This window comes from Zonotrichia leucophrys, chromosome 10 (assembly GCF_028769735.1).
Source record: "Zonotrichia leucophrys gambelii isolate GWCS_2022_RI chromosome 10, RI_Zleu_2.0, whole genome shotgun sequence".
Lineage (NCBI taxonomy): Eukaryota > Metazoa > Chordata > Aves > Passeriformes > Passerellidae > Zonotrichia > Zonotrichia leucophrys.
Window position 1 is genome coordinate 10,906,050 of NC_088180.1, and position 24,350 is coordinate 10,930,399.

The window sequence follows — 24,350 nt, forward strand, 5'->3', positions numbered from 1 at the left end:
ATAATGGAAAAAGAATTCCAAAAAGCTGGATAAACATTTAGATAATTATCCTGCACTGTGCTCAGTGCTGTTACCTGTTCTGAAGCACTGATCAGTGACAGGGTTGCCAATGCAGCCACCTGCAGTATATACATCTGGCCAAACAGCTCACTTTCACTTTCACATCAAATAGGATTTTGTATCCTCTTAAATTGATACCTAATTCCCTTTAGAAAAATGTAATATAAAATCTCTGACTATAGGAGCTGGGACTCTGATCTGACTCTCTGCAGAATAATCCTATGTGCTGTGTTACACACACAGGACTACCTCCCCAAACCAGCCTTCAGCCTTCCCTCCAGAATACTTACTACAGACGTAGAGCTGCCTTTTTTTTGTTTTGTTTTAATGCATTGTTTGCTTTTCATCTCAGATATGAATAGCTCTTTCTAGTAACTTATTTAGTGACCTTAAATCAGAAAGGAGCAGGATGCGTGCCAGTTGGTTGCAAAACGAAACTCTACGCTTCATGTACACACCCAAACAACAATGTATTGCTAATGTCAAAATAGCAACATTTGAAGTGACTAGATACAGAACTGAAACATCTCATGGCAATGTGCACATTTTTATTTCCTTTTGTCCCAGCATTGGATTGCTGTGAAGGGTTTCCAGTCTGCAGGGAAGATAATCATATACTAGAGCTCCAAAGAAAACTCATCCCGTGGACACGCAAGGATGCAGCTCTCTTTTCCTTGTGAATAGACTGCAAAGGATAAATGAGTTGCTAAGGTAAGAACTCTGTTCAGGTTTGGCCAGCTGAAAACTCTTAAAATACTCTGCAGATAGTTCCTCCATCAAGCTATGGTTAAGATGCTGGGAAAAGGTGGAGAAGAAAAAAGCAAATTTCCATGCTGACAAATGAAAAACCAAATCAAATGTTCCACACATTAAGAGGAAAGTAAAGAACATTGGCACAACACACAAAGGAGTTTGGTAGTGTGCATAACCCCCTCAGCCACTCCTCACAGCATACAAAGCCTGAGATCTCCTGCTAGCTCACCTGTATTCTGTTCCTTTCTCTTCCCTTACAAATGGGAGTTCATCTACTCGTTCCATACAGAAGTGGAAAAGAGGAGTGATGAGAGTTTCCTCCTAACACTTCAAGAGCAGTTTCAGATCATAACAGGGAGTGGAGGGGTGCAGAGGTTTGCTGACAGATGCACTGCATATACATGGGCCAGGTCCTGAGTCCACAGAAGCCAAGAGCTGGGTGTGCTTTGGGCACAAAGAGCTGCAGGTCACAGAGGCAGCGGCAGCCGTGTCCTTGCAGAGCAAGGGAGACCTGAGCAGGGATGGGTGTCTCATTCTCCTTAAACTGCCCAGCGGGATCCTACCAAGTTCTCTCTCACTTCCCCCCTGCCAGCCAGGTGCTCTACTCCCAGAGCAGGGCAGTGTACACGAGTATGAGCAGGGGAGATGGTGATGACAGAGGCCCAGCAGGACCATGGGGGAGGTGGCAGGGCCAGCAGCATGGTCAGCAGTGAAACCCTGAGTCACCCAGGACAGATGGAGTCTGAGATAACTGCCCTGAAGTCATCACCACATTACTGAATTTTGCTTTCCCCATAATTCCCAGAAAACAGTGTTCTTCAGCTATTGAGAAGCTTTCAGCTAGTTCTGATAATTTTTCCCTGATTCACATGAGAAAAAGAATAACTACAAACTCCTGGTTGAAAACTTTCATAGTAAAAGGATTTCATTGATTTGAAAGTGTAGATCAATCTTTAAGAAGAAAGCATGTGGACAAAAAAGACCTAATTTCAAAAAAGCCTTGCAAAGTCCTGAATAAATTTTTAAACATACCTAAGTTATGCAATAAATACTCCATGGCCATGGTTTTGCACACACCTGTTTGTATGCAGCCAGTCTGGAATGTGAATCCTCTTCATGCTGGTTTCTTGCACTTGCCATTTTTTGAGAAGCTGCCTATGTGTGAAAGCCACGTGGATTATTACATTTGCCTCTAACATTCTGTCCCTGGCCACCTTACAATTTTTGCTTTCCCTGCTGAAATCTCTTCTGAGATCAGACTGAAAGTGCTCTGCAGCATGGCCACCTGTACAATCAACTTTACTGCTAGATAATGAAATAAAATTATTTATTTTTACTTACCTACCTATGGCTGATATAATTTTCTTTCCTTCTGCGTTTCCTTTTCCTGTATGTAAAAATGTGTCAGTAATGATTACCATGATTAGTATTTTGCCTACGACCATGGTAAAGCAGTGCTTCTCTGTTAAATATTTTAATAGGAAGTTATTCTGAGTCACAACTGAGCCATTCCCCTGTGCAAGACATGTCTGAGAGCTCTGTCTGAAATCACAGAGCTACTTCATGTGAGGCAGAAAGAGGCCATGATGGCTTATGTCCATCCCAACATGCATGAAAGGCACTTACCATGCCCATTAGGATATTCTTAATTACTGGAGATAAGAAGCTCACCAGGGGATCTCAAGCTTTCTCTTTAATAAGCTTAGAAGGGAGAAGGGCATGTATCATAGCTGGAGCAAGTTATCTATACCCAGTTCCATGAATCTTCTTATGTTATACACTCCTAATCATATTAAATTAGACAATCTTTAAGGTGATTGCTTTACATGTTGCAGAGGTGTGAACACATATCCTAGAGGCAGAAGAGATAGAAGTACTTCAGTTAAAATTAACTTTCTCTCTGACTGGGAGCTTTCCACTTGAAGATGGAAAGGTTTGCATGGGATGGAAATGTTATTAGCAAGAATGCATTGCTGCCATTCCTTGTTCTCTACAGGCATTTCAGCTAAAGCTACAGCAGGCAAAAGATGCTTACAGTCAGTGCTGCTTAACATGTTCCAACTCAAACCTCTGTTTCTAGTTTCTAGCATATCTTTCACAATTAACCATTAGAACTGAAATTATCAATGAATCTAAACTCTTCTGACAGTAAAAGAAATAATTGTAAAATTATTAAATTTCCAGGTACCATATAAACATAGCTGAGTTTTAAGTGTCTGAAAAGCATTTGTACACACTCAACAGGGATTAATAAACAAGCCTCATGTTCTGTCTGGACTAAACATGCTCTAGGCTAAAGTGAATGTGATTCAGCTCATGCTGGAGATGACTGTGGAAGCAAAGCTCATGAGAGGAAAAAATGGCTCCCCTTGAGAGAACTGGGGAAAGCTGGAAGGGAAGCAGGAACTAAAGCCTGGAAAGGATGTGAGAAAAGCAGAAAGGGATTAAGAAAGAGAGGTAAAAACAGACGTGTATAAGAACACAAAGATTTCAGTGTATCTTAGTATAAATTAAGAAAACCTGCACATTATCTAACAAAATTCTGTAGCCCAGTACATCTCATTCTCTGCTGGCAAGTTCTCCATACAAAGACTAATGACCTGTCACTGTGCTGTCAGTTTGCTCATCAGCTTATGTGGAAATCCACACTCAATTCAAAGGTATTGGACTTTATGACTTACCAGTCTCTTCAGTGGTAACCAGCCTGAGATTTTCTGCGGGGAAAAAAATAAACAAATCAGAAGGAAGTTTTTAAAGATTGTATCACAAACCTTTCCAGCAACCTGAGTATTTCACAACATTAACTACCTGACTTTGCAACTTCACTGCTTGAATATTCTCTTGTGCCATGTGAAATGTTTTAGCAGCCATTTATTGAGAAACACTCATAAAAATCTAGTACTTCCAAAAGCATTATGCATGCTATGGAGATTATATTGATGGACAGAAGTTGCACAATTTACTTTGCTGTTCCCATAATTTTATGTGTTTGCTATAGATATTATTCATTGCAATGAAACTAGTGACTCTCATTTCCATTTGATTGCTAATCTATAAAATGCTTCTTCAAATGACCAGGTGAGACACTTCACCTTTAAAGCTATAAAGCCATAATACCTAAGAAAGAAAACCTGCAACAGATATTTCTCCTCTGGACAAATTATTTCAGATGTGCTGTCTAAAGTCTAAGAGATTTATTGGGTGAGAAGTATGTTGAGAGTTGACAAGAACAATAAATTTGGTGCCAGATTCGTGACACTTACCCCATCGTAGTTTCCCCTCATAAATACTGGAGAAAAGGATTTCTATCACATGCCCTCTGGTACATTCATCAAAATGCCTTTTGAAATGTGAATTAATGAATAATTACATCCCAACACGGACAACAGAACATATTTATTTAAGGAGATTTGTAACTTCACTTTTGTATCACCTGAATGACAGTGTCAGAAGCCAGGAAACAAAAAGAAATAATGTAACTAGCACACAATTTTTGGAGATTGCTGCTGCTTTGCACCATAAAACCCCTCTCAAGAGCAGCAGGGTTTGATGATGGGATGTACCTATTGCTCAAGAATTCACTCTTCCAGAACCCAAGCCCTGAATATCATCTGTTGTGCTGCAGTCTAATACATGTGTGTTATCACAGGGAAAAAAAAAAAAAAATCTGTGTCAGGAGTTTCTTCCTGGATAGATTGGCATCAGCAAGAGTTTAATAGAAGGCAAACTAAATTACACAAAACTATCATCCCAACTGTGTTGAAATCAGCAGAAAAACTCTTAGCATATCCCCTCTGATAGTCTCTTCAGATCATTCTCTCTACTCCATGGGCAACATCCCCAAACTCTCAGTGACTCAAATCACTACATTGGGTCTTATGCCCATCTCCCTCCACGTCTTTTACTTAGGCCACATCCAAATCTCACTGTCTTCCTTTTCCATGAGCATTTTTCATCTCTGTGAAGGCACTTTTCTCCAGATATGACCTCTGTAGACCTTTCTTGACCTTTCCCATCCACATGCCCTCTTTCTCCAGTTCATGTGAAGCAGTGCCTTTGAGGATGTGGCCATGATTTATAAACACTTTGCTTTGCTCAAGAGTCACTTGGAAACATCCTCTCCCTGTCATGCCTGTGTTTTACACCTTATCTCCACAGGACTGGCTCCTGCTGCTGCTCTGTTGTCGGTTAACTCCAGTAGGCAGCCAACTTCCACACATCCCTGTGGGGTCAGCACCACTGGTCACAAATCCAAAACACAGCACCGTGAAGCTACTGTAAAGAAAATGAACTATATCCCAGCCAAAACTAGAACTTTTTTTCATCTTACCAGCCCCATCCTGCCCAGACTTACTACATCATCCACCTGGATGATGAGTCCTGAAGGGGACCTGGGGGCAAGGACTGAGATACTGCTGAGGGTGATGACCACCTTGCCTGCCAGGATGAAAACAAGGTATGAAGTGCCTGGGAAAGTGGATATAGATGATATTACACCTGACGGGTTGTAGGGGATGTCATTGCTGATCAGGCAGAAAACTTGGCAAGTTACCTTCTCTCCTCTCATCATTCCCAACAAGTAAGGACTCAGCTCTCTGGGCAGCCATTCCTTTCCTCTCCAGGGCACATGAGAAGCTGGGATGCAGGGACCAAAGTGGCTGAATCCACCACCACCACCACACTTGGTCTGACATGCTATTGCTTAAACCTTGTGGTGTACCCTTAAAGATCAGCACACCACCCTGCACAATGCAAGAACTGGTTCCAGCTGCCTCCTGTGAGAACTTCTCAGAAGCACATTTCTTCACACATTCCACACAGCCTCTACCTCCAGATCATGTTTCTTGTGATGGCCTGCAAGTCTGCCCCTTCCTACTTACATCTTGTCATGTGGCAGCCACATGTGGATTGTTTCTCCATTAACCAAACCTAATATCCTGCTCACCTATTTGTCTCTCAGAGATCTGTACTACTGCTGATGACATCCTTTTAAGAATTGTAACCTCATTTCTTTTGAATTCCTTTCTCAAAACTCTATCCCTCCCAGAAAACCCAGGATAGCTGATTAGGTCTACCACACCTCTAATGAGTGAGGGTTAGCATCAGAGCCTGGAATTAAGTGGTACAGAGGCTGAAAAGGTCAGGAGTAGGTTGTGGAGGAGGAAAGGAAGTTAGCATGCTTAATAACAATTAAGATTAAAATGTATAATTAATATTACCTTGCCCAGTGTTTCAGTGAGCCTTTGTTGTATAATGTATCTTTTTCCCCACAGTCTTTGTTTTTTTTCAACACTGCCCTCTTCAAAGAAGGCCTCTTCTTCTGAGTTTGGAAAGTTACATGTTTATAAATAATAAATACTACAATAAAAAATCAGGGCTACTGCACTTGCTAGCAAACAGCCAATATGCACTAGGTCTCTTGGAAGTCAGAGGTCTTTTCTGCTGCTGTTTGTGCCACTTTACCTAATTTGATGTAGTGAAGTTGCTCCTGATTTGTATAACTGAAAAATGGAGTTGCTAAAATGTAAAATTGCAATATAAATATTAAAATAGAATTATAAATATTACAAAATAATACACATCCTAGCAGATGTGCATTATTTGCAGAGATGTGATACAAGCCAGGAAACAGATATTTCTAGAGAAGTGACACCATTACTATGTAATTAGAACAAAGAGGCTTCATAAGGAAATCGCTTGTTTCTGTCCACTTGCTTATATTCTTCCTTAGCTGTCACATTTAAGTGGACACTATCTTACTGAACATGAACCCCAGTTCAAACCTTCCCACTGCAGCTCAGAGAAATACAATGTTTCAGAAGAAAAATTATAACGTATTTTCACTGAATACAAGCAGCAAAGGACTTAGTATATTGCTGGAAGACAAACATGAAATATTTAGGCTGGTTAGTATTAAGAAAGTCAAAGTGAATATCATGAGATGAAGCAGCCAAACAGAATTGGCAAGGATAGTCTTATAAGGGAGAGGTATTAATAGACTGCTACTCCCACTGGACATGATTCTCCTATCTTAATCAGGCAAATCTCCCACTAAAACTTTCAAAGGGCATAATGCCAGTCCAGAGCTGAGCAGGAACTTTGGTACCAAAAGTGAAACCCAAATGTTCTGTCCATTCATGTAAGGCCTTTGTTAATTGCTGGTCTGCATCCTCCCTCTGCAACTTCCTGGCCCTGGCAGCTGGAGGGGCTGGCAGCTTCTCTGCTGGGCAGATGCTGGCACTCTGAAGATAGAAGTCAGAGTTTGTTGCCAAGTGGGCCATGGTGCCTAAAGAGGAGAAATAGTCTGAACATTCACAGCTGCTTTTTGTCATCCAGTGATCAACCGTGAACTTCTGGAGCATGGCTAGCAGAAGATGAGTAGAAAGGCAAGAGCTGATACAAGTGGTTAGGCACCACAGACATCTAGTTAAATTGTGCTGTCCCCCAGCCTCAGTTTAAGCAGAGCTCTGGACCTACATGTTTTTTTGGACCTGCTACAAGAAAAGATCTACTTTTCCATATTTCTGTGTGAAGGACAAGTCTCAGGCAGCAAGAGTATGAAATTGAAATGAGCTGCAGTTTGCTTTCCCCTGCAGTGTCCTCTTCTCACTCCCAGTCTTCCAGGACAGTTTTTACCTTAGGGAACCCATAGAATGTAGAATTCAGCATCCAATATAGCAGGATTCAAACCAATATAAACTATTTACATGGATGTCACTATTGTCCACATAACATAAAATTAACATTGTTAACAGGGGATAAGAAGAATTGAGATTCAGGGCAGTAATATAAACATGTAACAGCAGGCTGTTCTATAAGCACAAGCTGTAAGTTATTTTACATCTAGTGCTGGCCATTATGTAAACTTTGTGCAATTTGTTTGTCTGTTTCAGCAATGGGAATTTAAATGAACAGGGAAAAGATGGTTCTATTTTGTGTTAATTTCCCCAGGTTAATAAAGTGTCAAATTAAAGCAAGGAATTAATTTCTCAGCAAATATGTAGTTTAAAATAATTGTAGTTGCAACAAAGGTCAATAGACCAAATGGCCCTGTCTTGGTGCAACTGCGCTGAGGGCAGTACAAGAAATAATTTGGCCACTGTGTATCTGGTGTACCCAGTTCTCTGCTGCACAAGGCAATGAAAGGGAACACACTCACACAAGCCTGCTGAGTGCAAAGCTCCCATAAATGCTCACTGCAGTCTTGCACAACCAGCAAGATCCTGCTTTTGAGATCTCCAGACAGAATTTCAGCCTTAAAAATACTATGTAGTTCTGCACATTTATAGACTACTAATGAAAAACTGGTAGATGAAATTTATACTACATGTTATTTAAACTATGTATACATATCATGTAAAGTGGTATGCAGTGAAGTATATACACAAATGTAAAGCCTCAGATATTCCTTTATTTCACTGCACATGAACTCACTTTCTCTCACACACGTTCTCAGACTCACACTGTAAGGAACCTACTGGTCCTCACTGATCCCCAGCATTCCTGGGGGGCTGGCAAGGTCCAAAGGTCCTAGAAGCTCACTCTGCCACGTTTGCCTTTCCACACAAACATTTGCTAGGAAATCTACCACCTTCAATGCAGCACCATCATCTGACATGACAATAAAAATGTTTATGTCTCTCTCATGTTTTCCAGACAGGAAAGTATCTGTTGGAATGAAGATACTGCTGTACCTTCTCTTTTAACTACACCATTTTTTTTTTTTTTGAAGTAGCTTTGATCCTTTACAAGTGTCCTGTCAGTAACCACTCTGGTTTGGATTAAGGACAAATGCTCCAATTCCCTCATTTTTTTAGTGAAGCACTCATGCAAGCTCGTTTGTTTGAAGCTTGTGATTCAAATACTTAAAAACTAGGGTTTTGAGCCCCTAAATGTTTGCTTTCAGATTCATGGCATGTTCATTGCTAGGCATGTCAAAGGCTGCTGCCTCACCACACCGCATGGTCAGCTCCAGTCTTCCATGGAATGGGCAGTGGCATTTGGAGATGCTGCTGCAGAAATGAGCAGAAGTCAGGTCAGAATGTGTACAATTATTACTGCAATTGATGGGAATCTGGGTTATGCTGTGATGCTCCTAAGGCCTGGAGCTGTATTGTCACTGTCTATCCATATACTGACTGAATCACTCAGATGTCCTACAGGAAACTCCAGGAATAAATGAGTAGAATGAGTGCTGTAGTAGAGACTTCTCCATTTGAAACAGCCCATAGAGACAATGTAGACATTCTTACTTCTAAAGGCTGAAGATGCCATCTCTTGACTTTGTGTCACTGTGCATTGGGATATGCCTGGGCAGTGTCAACAGCTGAATCTCTACTGGATTTAGTGGAGTCCTCCCTTTCCTGGCTAACAAAACTGCTGGGGATGGGTTTGATTTTGAAATGTTAATTTATTCCATTTTGAAGGCTGATGGAAGATGCCAGTGCTGGGCTTTTGTTTTTGGGTTGGTCTGAACTCTTCATCTAGGAGAAGGTGTCAATAAGGTGACAAAACTTAATTTCTCATCTGTAAAACCCGTACAAATCACACAGTTCTGCCCTATGTTATAGCCTACACACATGCACTCCTGACCCATGGCTCCTGCTATGGAGAGGGTACGGTTTTCCTACATTTTGGTAGGTTTTGCACTACAAGTCAGGGAGGCCCAGCTGAGGGCTCCTGCACTATTTTAAAAGATACTGCAGGACTGTTTTAGTGTAAAAGTAAAAACAGATGACACTATGTGAAAAGGGCTTCTTACTTGCTTGCCAAAACCTCTACAATTTCAAAATTCAGCTATGTATCTTTTAATATTCACTTCTGTGATCATTTGTAACATACAAACACATTAAAGCGGCCTCCAAGACTTTCTAAACATTCTTGCTTTCTGTTGTACTTCTAATCCTCTTATTTGTAGGGTGAAAGGAAGATAATGTTGGCTTTGTCTAAAGCTGGCTTACTTTCAGGAATATATGTACTATGACTCTTGCTTTCCTTACAATGCTAATGATGTGCATAACAGGTAAAAATACTAATAAAAATGGGTATTTAAAAAGATTTGATGGGCTGTTCTTCCATCTGCAATCTCAATTATTTTATCAGAGTTGAACACAATAATGTAAATAAACTTCTGCCTAGTGCTTGATCCTCTGTAAAATAATGGAGTCAATTTGCTGCTTTGTACTGACTACCCTAAGCTGGCCACATGTTTCTTTATGAACATTGATTGTAATGCCTAAAAATGCTCAAATTATTTTCAGTTTGAATTATTTGACCTTTCAGAATATTTTTTGAGGATGACATGGAAACCAAGCGCTTGGAACATCTTATATTAATTTTTCTCCTTTGACACTAAAATGGCCACCATGGTACTTAAGTTACCTAAAATGTCAATGCAGATTTGAATGCTCACAGGAATAAGCAGTAGAAAATTCAGTAAAGACATGGTTTTGAAAATGTTATGCTGGAGTATATGAAAAAATTAGAAAAATTTGTTCTGCACATGTGTAACACACAGCCCAGTGGAGTCTATGTCTGTGACAAATGTTTGTCACAAAATCTAAGTACAGACAGGTTATAAAAACTGATGGTATCTGGAGAAATGAACAACATTCAGGCCCAAAATCACAGCAAGCATTATCATAGTGTGAATTCTATTTATGACTAGTGAGAAATAATGTAAAATAGTTTTGAGTGATTTATTCTGACATGACAGGGAAACTAATCTGTATGAATGCAACTCTGTATTTTAGGGAATACATTCTTTTTATTTTAAGTATTCCAGGCTGCATATTCTGTCTATCACAGAAAATTAGTGTTAGTGTAGATCCAAGAAAAGTCAAACAATGTTTTAGGAAGGAGGTATTAGAGGATATAATTAAACATCAGCACCTGGGTCAATGGCCTCTTTGTGTAAGATGAAAGTTATAAGACCCATAGTTTCTTCTGAAAATCAAAAGTCAAGCAGCCCAGGAATTCCTAAGATATATCTAGGATTCGGGTGAGAAGTGGTTTCTCAAATAATGAAGCAGAACTGAAGTCTGAAAACTGACTGAGAAGGAATTTTGCACAAGCAGTTGCATATAGAGGCTGGAGTGTGGGGTTGGCTGCTGGATGAGAGAGCTTTAGGCCAAGATTATCTGATTTTTTTCTTTAAGAAGAAGTGTCACAAGAATCTGTGACTCTTGATATTCTTTTAAATAAAGACATGTGTGAACTGAACTAGTTCACAAGTATTCAGTATTGACTGTGTCAGTAGGAGCAAGAATGTGTTTGTATGAAAATTAACTGATAGAAACTTTAACCAAGGGAACGATAAAACACTGCCAACTTGAGATTCCTAAACTGGGCCTTGGTCTGAGGATAAGACAAGAAAGTTTTTGCAGATTTTTTTTTAAGAAAAATGGGAATTCCACTGAGAAGCTTAAGTTTAGAAACTAATATCCCAACCTCTACAAGATGTCTATCAAGCTGTCACTCACACTGAAAAGTACACCACCATTCCTTGTACACATGGCCACCAGCTACACTCTGCTGAGTTTAAAGCAGAGAAAACTGCAGCTGTAAATGTCCAGGGAAACTGCTGAAATGCATCTACAATGTATGTGTACCATGCAGCTGGTGGAGATGCTCTCTTAAAGCACAATCAAAAACTTGAAGGCAGTAGAAATCTTTCCATTAACTACTAAACTTTTCACAGGGGCCATTTTACAGCCTAATTTACTCCAAATTGCATTAATTATACTACTTGTAGCTCTGAACATAACAGACCAATGTACTGACTGATAAGCTTATACTTCTAGACATTTTCTACACAAATTTCTAACAATTTTTGTTGCAAATTCTTGTAGATTTGGGGACAAGATAAACACACTTGCGTGTGAGTTGGATTTTCAGAAGCATTCCTGTATTTTTAAGCTTGAATCCTGTTATAAAGAGATGTACTTGGGAGTCTTCAGCATTCTGTGTGGTGGACAGTTGCTGAACCTTGGGAACTTTGCTGGTTTTTTTGCTCTCCTGCTGTCCCAGCGCAAAACCAGTTTCCTTTTCAGAAAGAGGAAGCCAATACTTATGACAGCTACCAAATTTTGCAAACTACTGGGAAAAATGATTGGGTCAAGCCCTGCTTTATCTTCATTGAACCTGCTGTGAGCTGAAGCACTGCCACTGAACTACAATCTGGCCATTGTGTCCAAAAGCACAACTATTGGTAAAGGAAAATATCCATAAGGAAGCTTCTGCAGGACAGACTAGCACAGGAATTATGGCTTCAGCATCTCATTGAGCATTTGTTGATGCAGGGAATGGCTCTCTCTGAAGCTCCTCAGCACAGGCTGGTGCTGTACCATGGTGTAGAGGTCAGGACTTGGCCACCTGGACTTTCTCTTCTCCCTGGGGTCCCCGTGTTAGCCAAAGGTGTGCCCCAGCACAGCTGTCACCAGCACCAGGGACACACTGCAGTCTGCCAAGGCACTGCTGCTTCCCAGAGGCAGCTTGGAGGGTTGCCACTGTTGTACTTGTCTACAGATCCAAGTTAAGTTGTTTATTTTCTTTAAAGTGTGTTATTCAGCTCTGCTAGAAAGGACAGAGAGAAAAGCCACATAACAAATATCTATGCTGCTGTTAATGTAGTCCTTCCCAGGCCTCTGACCTTTCTCACCAGGAGGGTTTTCCAAGCTTTGTTCCAAAATACAGATCTGTATTTCCCCGAAGTACTGAACAATTTCCACCAGAGGTCTCTGTCTACTAATAATTCCAGTCTGGTAGGATTCCTTGTGCACTGCAGGGTTCCCAAGTCAGTGCTAGGCTTTGTCTCTTCACAGGAATAAGAAACAAAAGCAAGATTTCCCAAATCTGAGTGCCTGGGAAATCATTGTCTACAGAGCAGTAATACCCGTCTGTTACATACACAGAGAATTTCAAAAAAAAGGTTTTCTTATATAAGAAGTTATTTAAATAACTCCCTTGAGCACATGTAGCCTATGAAAACCAACATTTCAATGAATTTAAGAATTAGGAGCACTTCATCAGAGTTCAGAAACTGTAAATATCCTGCTTTTACATGCAAAACAAGTAAGTTCATTTGAAGCAAGGAAAATAAACTTCTGTCTTCTCAGAGTGTCTGTGATCCCTAACTTGAGATAAAACCATGCTCAGGGGGAACCGCTCCAGGAGACATTTAGTTTTCATGCTACAATATCTTTGCATCTCATCTGGCTTTAATACAAGTGTACCATCTGCTTATGACAAAATTATTTATTTTTATGCCTACATTCCCCTGTCTTTATTTTATTTACTAATCTACTTTACTCTATGGGATGCACTCAAAAAATGCAAGGTGCTAAAAATAAGGATTAAACATTTCTGCCTTGAGGTCTGGTCTCTAATTGCTCTGTGCAGCACCTCAATTTACCAAGAAACATTAAGAAGTCTCAAAGAGAGGCTCTTTTGAAGCTCAAACAATACCATCAGGGTGGGGCAAGTTCCCTTCCCTCACCTCAGGAAAGAACCTTATCCTTCCCTGTGCCAAGACATTTGCCGGTGTTTTGTTATGGCAAAGGATGGTGTGACATGAGAATCTTGCAGCAGAACCAACACAATTTCCCCAGCTCACAGTAGAGCCACACCACTGCTTGTGTGGCACATTATATCAACAAAATGCTGCTGATGGCTGCTCACCCTGAAATCATCTCAAACATATCCTGGTGTAGTCTCTCAGCTGAGATGTGAAAGGTGCACATTCCCTTCATCTCCAGCTGTATGAAAGTCACAGTTCCGTATCTGAAATAGAAACAAGGCCAGTGACCAGTCCAGCACATCTGTGTCACCACCAGCAGCTTCTCTAAAGAGAAAACCAATGGACAAATACCATGGGAGCAAGGTCTGATCCTGCCCATCTCAGTGGGGTGACTCACAGCAGGTGTTGTTGTGTTGAATGCCTGAAGAATTACAAGCCAATTTCTTAGTAGCTCTTACCCATGTCATAAAACATACCATTACAATATGCTAATGCCATATACATACATACATGCACTGAGCCCCTTCATTTCTGCAAAATATTACAAGTTGTGGCCTTGAAGCAGTACTGGAAGCTGCGAATATTGTACTGAGAAATATACTGAAAACAAGTTCGGCCTTAGAACACAACAAACAACAGTTGCAAGATGAGAAAATGTATTAATGCTCTTTGCAACACCTGGCACAAGGCCTACAGTTTACCTTAGCCGAGGAGCAAAATTTACTGCAACCTACAACAGAACTCCTACTGGAGTGAAGGTGGCATTATATGGAAGGATTGTAGGCTCAATTCCAAGAGCACTGCAAGTCTTTGTTCAGCTTTGACTCACTCCCTTCTGTTCATGCACAGATAGCAGAAGGGGTATTTATTGGATGAACAGACTGATAATGTGCTCATTTCTTCAGTGTCCACTGCTATAACAATCCCCTTGGGATTAAGTGAAAGAGGAGGAACTGCATGTGATTTAGGACAAGGAATTTTAACCAAACAGCAGAAAGTTCCACTGTGTCTCAAACTGAATATTTTAGTCAAATCAATGCCTGCACCTGTCTTCTGCTTGTAATTCACCATGAGACAGAAGTCCCTTGCTAATCTGGTAGAAATTCTTGCAGTCCTTTGAAAAAAATCACTTGTAATTCAGTAGTTCTTTGATTTGCAAACTCTGGATAGAATTTGATTCATGTTTTGTTCACTCTTTTCCAGCAAATACCCACATTCCAGCTAAAGCTGATCCTTGTTTTGTCAGTATTGTCTCTGACTTCAAATGGTATGTTCCTTTTTTTTGGGAATGCACCATAATCTAACCTCTCCTTCTACCTGACATTCAGCTGCAGAAATGTGTTGTGATTACAACAATGGTGAGATGACAGGCAGACCTGGCTATCAGGGTTCGGTTCCAGTTCCGATACTTTGCAGTTTGATTCTTTCCTCCTACACAGCTGTTGCAGGCCTGGATGATATTGAAGGTACAACTCCCTCCTCCTTCTGCTCTGCCAGAGCATGTTATAACTGAAAAGCCCTGGAAGAAGCTACAGACTGAGAGAGGATTGCCTGGGAACAACACAGAGATTTAACTTGAAGCTATGGATGTAGAGAATCTCTAAAAATTATCTAAAAGTCACAACAGTATCAGAGATTCCATCTGAGGAGACTGTCCTCCCCTTCTCTAAAGCCAAGGACATCAATATTCTGCTTTAGGCCCAACAATGTTGAAAGACTATTTCATTACAGCTCAAAAGCTCTGCAGCTTTGACCCATATGATGGACCACAATGAGGAAATGTATAGACTAAAAGATGCTTTGGTCCTGTTTTGTGTCCAAAAGAGACTCTTATGTTCACTTCACGTGAAAGAAGAAGAAAGATGGAGAAACTTTCTGTCCTTGTTCAGTCTCTAAACAACACTAAATAGAGTAAGGTCCCTCATTTCCTGCTGCTGTAAAATTTATGGCCTTTCAGTAGCCTACAGCTACCTTCAAGAAAATAAAACAAGGCAAGAATGGACCAGGAGACCCAGCAGAAGATGAGGCATAATCTAACCAGTGAAAAGGGGTTGTGAGTATTATTTCCTTGTCTTTTTAGGAATATTCTTTCATAGCAGAGAGGTTCAGACCCATCTTACCACATATCTTTTCCCAAAATCTATCCTTTTGCTTTGCATCTACTATAGCAAAACATTTAAAAGTGTCTTTCTGTTGAGAGATATTGCTATTGGCCTGGGAAAAAAAAGACTTCTCCCTCCTAGATATTGACTTCAGCAGAAATACACACTTACTGTGTGAGAGCAGAATCTGAGAATAACAAAAGACAGAAGTGCACAAATTATCCAAGAGCTTCACTTATAAACTTGGAATGTGCTCCAGCTTTTAACAAAGTACAAGAAAACAAAAGAAAAAAAGCTTAACAATAGCAAAAACATTGCCAAAGAGTTAGGAGAAATGTCTCACTGCTCTCATGTGAGCAATCAGATTAAAATTCTTTACTCTCAGCTTTTGAAGTCACAGACATTAAGATCTCAGCAAATATTTCAATACTTTCAGAAGAAGAGAACTCATTTATTCTACCTGCAGATATTGGGCACAATGCTGCCATTATTTAACTGTTTTACAAAACTGAGGTCCATTAATTCAGTTACCTGCTGGGGTGAAGTCAAGGCTTTTGACTGATGAGACACTGTAATTCTAACAGTCCCTGCCAATTCATGCATGATGATGTTGCACAGACAAGTATTCATTTTTAAAAATTAAAAAATGATGTACCTTTGCTGTATGCAGCTACTCAAAGTTAGCACTCTAAAAGTGAGAGTCACATTTTAAGGACAAAAGGCTTGAGGAAATAGGAAGGCCATGATCTGATTATGTGAATAATCTTTCCTTATGCCACAGTGCACACGAGAAAGATGTTGCAACATGGTCCTTGAGTAAGGATCAAACACTGGGCTTGGTTTTTACACTGTAAACAACAGATAAAAATGGAATACTAGCAACACTTGGAATTATAATGCATTGTGTTTTGGGCTGGCTGCTTGGTGGAATATGATGATGAATACCTGAGCTTTCCCAAATCACATTTATTGTAATATGCTGGTGGCACTAATTTCTCTATGCTTGAGTCCTTTTCTCACATTTTCCATCCCCACTTAGCTTTAGATCCTGTAAGAATTCTCAAGACTAAAAGTAAAACCCCTTTTTCTTCTTTTAATCAAATTATAGTTCTGAAGTTTTGCATTGGGGCAAAGAAGCCACACTGCTGCTAAGAAGAGTACAGAATTTTGTGCCAGGATCCTAGGTTGGAAAAGTCATTGTACCACACAGAAAAAACCTCAAAGTACACCCAACCCAACCATACTGTGGGTGCACTTTAAGCCCTGAAGTTTGCAATGAAAATGCCCTTGTATGCATTAAGGCACTAGTCCTTAAGACACAACAAGGCTCTAAGTTGAAACCTGCACCAGAATGGACACAGGGTCACCCACCTGGATCCAAAACTTGGGACTATCCTGCAGGTCAAACACAGCTCCTATAAAGCTTACAACTGTCTTGAATATCCACTTACCCCTAGCTGTTTCTTTCATATGGTAACCTCCTTCTGCTAACATGGCAGCATATAATTATTCTAACAACAAAACATCATTCAAACTGTCCTTGTGACTCACTCCTGGGCCTTCAGAGAGGCTGCAAGGCCCCAGCTCTGGAGAAGGAACAGTTTCTTTGCATTCTCTGTTTCACTTGAAAGAATTTTCTGTACAGAGAATTAAACATTTTCATCTTCATTTAAAACGCCCTGAGACTCTCCTGTGATGTTAAATTAGGAAAACAGTACACTCTTTGCTGTTGACAGAATTGGTGCAATTTTGGGATTTTCTACTTATATCCATGTTAAAGCACAAGAGAAGTACATCCAAGAAAGAGCTGTGGTTTAATATGAAGATAGAAAGTGTAAATACAAACCAAGAAATTGGAAATCAGAAATCTTTCCTTCTAGAAAATCATCACTACTACTAGCATCATAAGGAACTCTAAATTTCAGAAGCAGGGTGCCAAGTAGGGTGACATTGCAGGTCTGCTCTGCTAAACCACGTTCTGCAGGGATTTCTGGGATAGAGTGTGCTCCATTTAGTTTGCAGGATTCTTTTTGGTATTTATATTAGTGCACAATTTGTTGATGTAATGTCATGATGGTGGTCTTCTGCCCAAATCCAACATGTAATTAATGTGATTAAAACCACAACTTTTCAAAGAAAATTTGGCATGCTTTTCTAGAAGAATATGCAGACTTCTTGTGTTTGTAGTACATATCTCAATGCAAATGCATGTGTTTGATTTCCCCTGAGTGCTGTGTGAACAGTTATTATTACTGACCTGGAAATTATTCTACTTTCCCTATTTGACTATAGTTTTTGTCTGGGTTAATGCATCCCTGAAACCAGATGTGCAACACTGGATATATTTCCATTACTTAACATGATCATGGGTATTTATTATCTCAATGGTTGAGGCAGTTACAGTTGGTTTTTGCTGCCCACTCCATGACCTTGCTTGGTCTCCATGACCAATAGGCCTCACAGGACAAAATGCAGGGTGTTGCAAGGAATCCATGTCAAAGAGGCAGTGGCTGGGGTATTACTGCTATGAACCACTTGAAATAAAAGGAGAGAAAATTTAGATTTTAGTTTTCTAAAGCATGCCTCTGTTAGATTCTACACAGGCATCTACCATGTGGCAGAGCCAGCATCACCTCCTGCTGTTAGCAATGAAAAGGTTGCTCTGGCCAGTTCTAATTCCAGCCAGAAGAGTGCAGCAGGACATACCTGTGTTGAACATGTCCTCACAGGGCAGACCTAGAAAATGGCCACAACATTTTTAAATATCACCCACTCCCTACAATAATAGCCTGACATGTAAAACAAAATAAATGCCAGTTAACAACAAATTGATTCCTTTCAGTCATAGAAAAGGGCAATAGAAAGGAGAGTTGACCAAACAGTGGCTATTGCTCCATAACTCTAAAACCAGTAATTTACATTGCTGTCAAAAAAAGACAGTAATGGAGGAAGTGATTGCTTGTGAATACTGAAGATTTTTCAAGAATAAATTAGACTGGGGGAATATAACATCATGCAAAAAATACATTTGCAATAATCCTCCATGGGGACACAAAAAGACCAATCTTACATCTGCTCAAAGGCACTAGCAAGAGATCAGAGTGTGTGTAATGCAGTGCTGGCAGCTCCATGTGAGAACAGGCACTGCTTTTTGGAGTTTTGTTTCCAGCTGAACTGCATGGTCTGAATACAGGGGAAACCCCCATCCCTTTATCATAAAAAGATAAAGATACAGAGATACAGGTTAGATACAGGTTACAAAGATACAAGTGGGAAACTGAGACTGCTTTCCTACTGCAGCCTTAAAGAGGTTTCTTCACACAACTTTTCCTTCATACAAGGAAAAATAAAGTAGAGGAACATTCCCAAATGCAACAGGGAAAAGTGTAGAAACAGAGAAAACAGAAATTTTCCCATTCATTTCAACATACAGCTATTCCTCCATTTCTGCTTCATTTCCCACACACTGGCATCATCCACTCACTGGCAGTAGCTGTTCATGCCTGCATAGCTTCCAAAATGGATTCTTCTCCATTCAGTTCCGACTGTTTCAAAGAAAGATCTTCACCCTTTCTGCCACAAATAATATTCAAGAAGGAGCTCTTCATCAAAGATGCTCTCTGTGGATGGTGGTAACCAAAAAGATGCACAAACGCCACCCACAATATTAGGAGTGCTCCATGCACTCCTTCCCCTTTGGAACCACCCTGTGGCTGCTCTCCAAATTACAGTGCCCCAGTTTCATGCTCAGCTACTGCTCTTCTTCATTCTTGTTTGTGCAAGGTAAAATGGAGAAAAAGAAACAGTCTGGAAATTTTCATCAAACTCCACAGAAGTGAGAAAAACCTAGGTGCATCACTGCCCCTCACCTCCTCTGGAAAGGAGGGAGATGAAACAGCTGAAGGATCAGGATGGGCACAGCAGAAGCTCCAGCTACACTGCCCTTTGTAGTCAGAGGGGGAAGGTGTTTTGGGCTAAAGCAGAAGGAGGCAGAGTGCTGGGAAAGCCAAGTAGATGGTTTCACTCAAAGGAGTTTTTCCTGGATATGCTGAGGAAGGCAAAGGGGCTCACAATCTACAGGCCACTGCAAAAACGGGAAGCTCTGCACACAGCCCTTTCTGAGGAGAGAGAAACCCCCATTTTTGTAGCTATCACTACCAAGCCTTGCATAACTTTGTACAGGATAACTTTAGGCAAGTGCTGGCTCGGGGCACACTCCCTTGGAGCTGCTCACAGCCTGAGAAGCCTGTGTGTACCTCTCACTTGCACATGGCCTCTCTGTGCTCAGGAATCCAACGTAAGGTTTATATCATCCCACACAGAGGTGCAGATGTTGGCTTCCCAGAGCAGCAATAACATGTCTCCTCTCCAGTAAGTTATGTTGTTTTCCTAGCGTCTCCTCTGAAGTCACTCTGGCTGCTCCTGGTTCCTCCACATCTCTACACTCCATACACTCACACATTTTGTTCTCTTTGAGAATTTTTGGCTGGAGACTCTCAGAATGTCATAAGGCATATCTGTCCATATTTTGAACTTTACTAAACTGGCAAAGCTTACTCAGTGTTTTATATCTAGGCAGGATCTGTTTCATGCTCTCTTACCAGCAAAGATAACACTAGTACAGTTGTTATGTTGGCCATGTAGAAATATTGCCCGCAAACTAATCATTTATTGCGGAGACAGGGGCGTAGAAATGAGTAAAAACTTGTTTTATCTTTCACAGTGTAATATTTTGACCTGTTTAGTAAGTTAGCAGTTACAAAGCACTGTAAGCAGCCAACATGGGTCTATTTACTTACACATGTAGCTAATGATCCTTGTTGAGACATGATTCCAGTATTATAAGCCCTGTTCTACTAAATTCAGTGAAACTGTTCCCAACTTACATTACCATAAATGAGAACAGAATGAGGTTTAACATGAATATGCAGCCCTATGCATATGCAATTTTACTATGTATTGATATATATGTGTGCATAAATCACCTATGCATGAAGTGCATATACATATTGTCATTCTTATAAATCAGCAGATTCAAATAAGATATTTTCCTAGAAAACAGCTTGCATAATGACTATAGTTAAAAATAATAATTTTGGAATTAAAATTAGAACTCAAGTTGAAATCTTTTCATCTGCTCAGTTTTACTGCAGTGCAAGTTGCTCAGTACATGCCTTAACAGTAATATATTACTTACAACTATGGGATCCTCTTTTTAAAAAATCAGGAAGCCATTGCAGTGAACAAATGCTAGGACTATGTGTTTCTAAATTTGAAGGGATACGAAGAGGAGGTGAGAGCAATCCAGGAGAATTCAGTTCATCCTTGGCAGTCCCCTCACTGGCTTTAGGCTTCAGTGAGAAGGGCACACTGGGCTTCTGCTCTTGAGAGACACTGGTCTGAGGTAGGAGATGTACAAACAGGGAGTGAATAGGAAATGTGTCACACATCTTAGGAACTTACAGTCTGACTCAAAGACTTAAAAAGGGCAAAGAAGCTTCAAAGTACAGGGTTCTCTCTCTCATATCATTGTATGACAGGGTAGTTTGAGCTTTTGGTAGTACATGGTTATGTCCATCTAGGAAATTTTTTCAAGCAGCCATCAACATGCTTTTCCAAAAAGTGGTAGCTAATTTCACAGTCCTGACAATTTCTCAGACTTGAAAACACTGGCAGAGCATACAGTCATCAATGACTGCCTCTACCTAAATTTGCAAGCTTCTGAAGAGTAGCAGATGCAGGAGTTAACAATAGCAGCAATATTATAAAAAAACCACATTTTGAGAATCCCTACACTGAATGAGCAGAAACTACAGAACAAGAAGAATAATGACTAAAGATTTAAAAGACTGAAGCAAAGAATCAGCTCACACTTAAGACATGTTTGAATTGGCCTGAAGTTATTGAAAAGAAAAAAAAAAATTCAAAAAATTGTAGAATGATGCTGATATATGGTGCTCCTCACAGTCCAAATTACAAAGAGTTTTGCTAGAGACTTTGGCAAGCACAAGTTTGACAAACCCTTTCAGTGCTGCATTCAGCAGTCAAAGCAATTTCTCTGCTTATTAAAAACAAGCATCTGCAGGCAATAATGCATAGTAACTTACAGTAAGTTTTACCAGTTTAGGGTAGGAGCTACAGAGACACAATATAAAAGGCTACAAATGCTTCCATGAAGCTTTAAACCAGTGCAGAATTAGATGAAGTGCTCACCAGAGAGTGACTGTCACCTCATGGTGTTACCTTTCCCTTGCCTCTTTACAGACCACACATAAAAGCTGGAGGGTGCTCACAGAGAACTGAGCTGACGGGGCTCCAGTTTAACAGGGTGATGTTTCAACAGTACATTTCCAAGTTAGCAACCTCGCCTCATCCAAGGCGTGCCAAAAGGCAAGGGGAGCAGGGGGTGAGGGGTGAAGGCAAGGGGAAATTAAAAGCCAGTCTACTTTCAGAAACATGCTTGCTGAGGTTATGTGGAAATTTCTCTAGCCAGCAATCTGTTCGAGAGTTTCCAAAAGTTTTCCAAGTCATTCAAAGCTGACTCGGTCATGCTATGCATACTTAATTCTACTTCAAACTGTGTCTTGCCCTTCCCTCAAATCAGGGGGACTGCCAGTAAATGCTGCTCTGAACAAAACCTTTGATCCAACCTTCCTCCTCTTATTGCACTGTTGTCTCTTTCCCAGTTCAAACTCTCATTTCAGCTTGGAAATGAATGCTCACTTGCAGGCTGAATGGAATCCTTATGGGCTGTATCTCAAACTCTAAAGGTGTTTTCAGTTTAGCCGCTTTTCTTAAATCTATGCTTGCTGATTAATCAGAAATTGCTCATGAGCCTTTTTCAAGAAGGACCTGGCACTCTACTTAAAAATCCCTGGATTAAGTCCAAGTAGTTTAGCTGTTTTTTAGGCTTCCCTATTCAATGCAGGGCATCAGACAGGTATTTTCAGAACTTGTTTCTCCACTTTGCTGGGTTTTGCAGTGTAGAACTTCAGTAAAGATTCACTAGAAACAACAGCCTCTGGTTTTGCCACAGTTCTTTTTAAAGTGCTTAGAAAACTGGGGCTATAAAAACAGATTCCTTACACTCTATTCAAAATAGATTTCTGCAAATACTCCTGTAAATACCAGGACATTCATTGTTCCAGAGGGACATAGATTTGCTACCAAAAACTATTCAGAATACCTGTGTTCTGAAACTGGATACTCGGAGTGGCTACCCCCCAGTGTGCACCCGTGCCTTCTCCTTTGGAGCCACAGAAAGACGACAGGATCTAGCTTTTGAGGTTCTTGTTTTCTAAGGGAGAAGAAAAAAGATAAAAATAAAAAAGGAGCAACATAGTCAAGTAGCAGGGGTGGGCATGCGCAGGCCCAGTTCAAATCTCAGGCAAAGATTTGATCCCCCAACTGCACATACTCACAGATTGCAGATGTGAACATCTCTGGAACTGAGCCCCAGCCAGGGAAAGCTGCTTCAGCTCTCCAGACCGACTCTGAAAAGCTCCAAAAGTAATGGTACTACTATTCTGAAGTGAGGTTACTTCCTTCAACATCTGTGGTGAATATGTGATACGGGCTGTTATAAGCATCACACGTATTTAAAACTAACAGGAGATGTCAAGGCTTGGTCCAGCCACATTGTGGTCATTAGGAGGAGGGAGCTACACAAACGCTTCATGAGATACATATGCTGCTCTAGGGGTACTAAGGGTTAGCCTGTTCTGAGAAATCTCCCATCCTGTCCAGATTTTGGAGAAATAACAAAAAAAACCCCACCAAACCCTTCCAAAGAATAAAGAGAGCACAAAATATCTTTCAGTGTAGTTCTCAATGATGAGATATTTACCTTCTGTTTAGCTGACAGCTTTTAAGCGAACCTCTACCCTTGCCTACTGCACAAAGAAAAAAAAAAAATCAATAAAATATCTGACAACATTTATTACATTACTTCTAATGGCTCATTAATATAATGACACTTCCTTATTATGGAATAAGTTAGTACCATTGTCAAACCAGTGCTCTCTACAGACAGAATGTGTTCTCAGAAATTGTTCTTTTTTTAAAATAAAAATTAAGAATAGCAGTATTTTCAAGCAAAAAAGCCTACTTTTGTGAATCAACCAGAGGCATTATTATTGGTTTTTATTAACACATACAAAATTATTAGGGTATACAAATGTGTTTCTTTTTTTTTGACACAGTGAAAACTAAATAAATGGGCATTACATTTGTTTACATCACATTTTGTTTCAAAAACCAGTTAATGATTAAACAAAGAGGTTTATATATATATGTATATATATACGTATAAAAAAAAGAGCTTGAAATAGCTGGATAACAAATAATTGATTTATACTATCAAAAGGCTGGGAGCAATTGTGTCTCCTGTGATTGTGCCCTTAGCTTTCAAACTATGACCCCCACTGATATGAGTTTCTACTAAAAATCCAAAGAAAACAACAATGAAAAACCTCAGTAAAACAAACAGCACTCTACTCGCCCCAAAAAAGCCAAAACACCGATTCCCCCCAGAACACAAAACCTCAAAGCAATGGCACAATGTTCTGCAGGCTAATATTTTTTCCTGACGGCTTCAAGCACAAATGGATTATTTTAAATATCACAAAAACCTACAGTAAATTAAAAAAATAGAAGATTACTTTACACAACGCATGGAAACCATTTCTAGTGAGCACAAACATTTACAACTGTGTCATGTTTTTTCCTTGCATAACCCATACTCACACACAAACCAGTTTTCAAAAGAATTGGTGAAATAATCAGTCCACATTTGTTTCTTTTATACAATATGAAATGGTTACAATACCATAGTATTTTTTAGAATAAGTTAAACATCAAGACATATGGCAATAGCATTGTACTATTCTTTCTACATACATATGAAATCCTGAATTTCA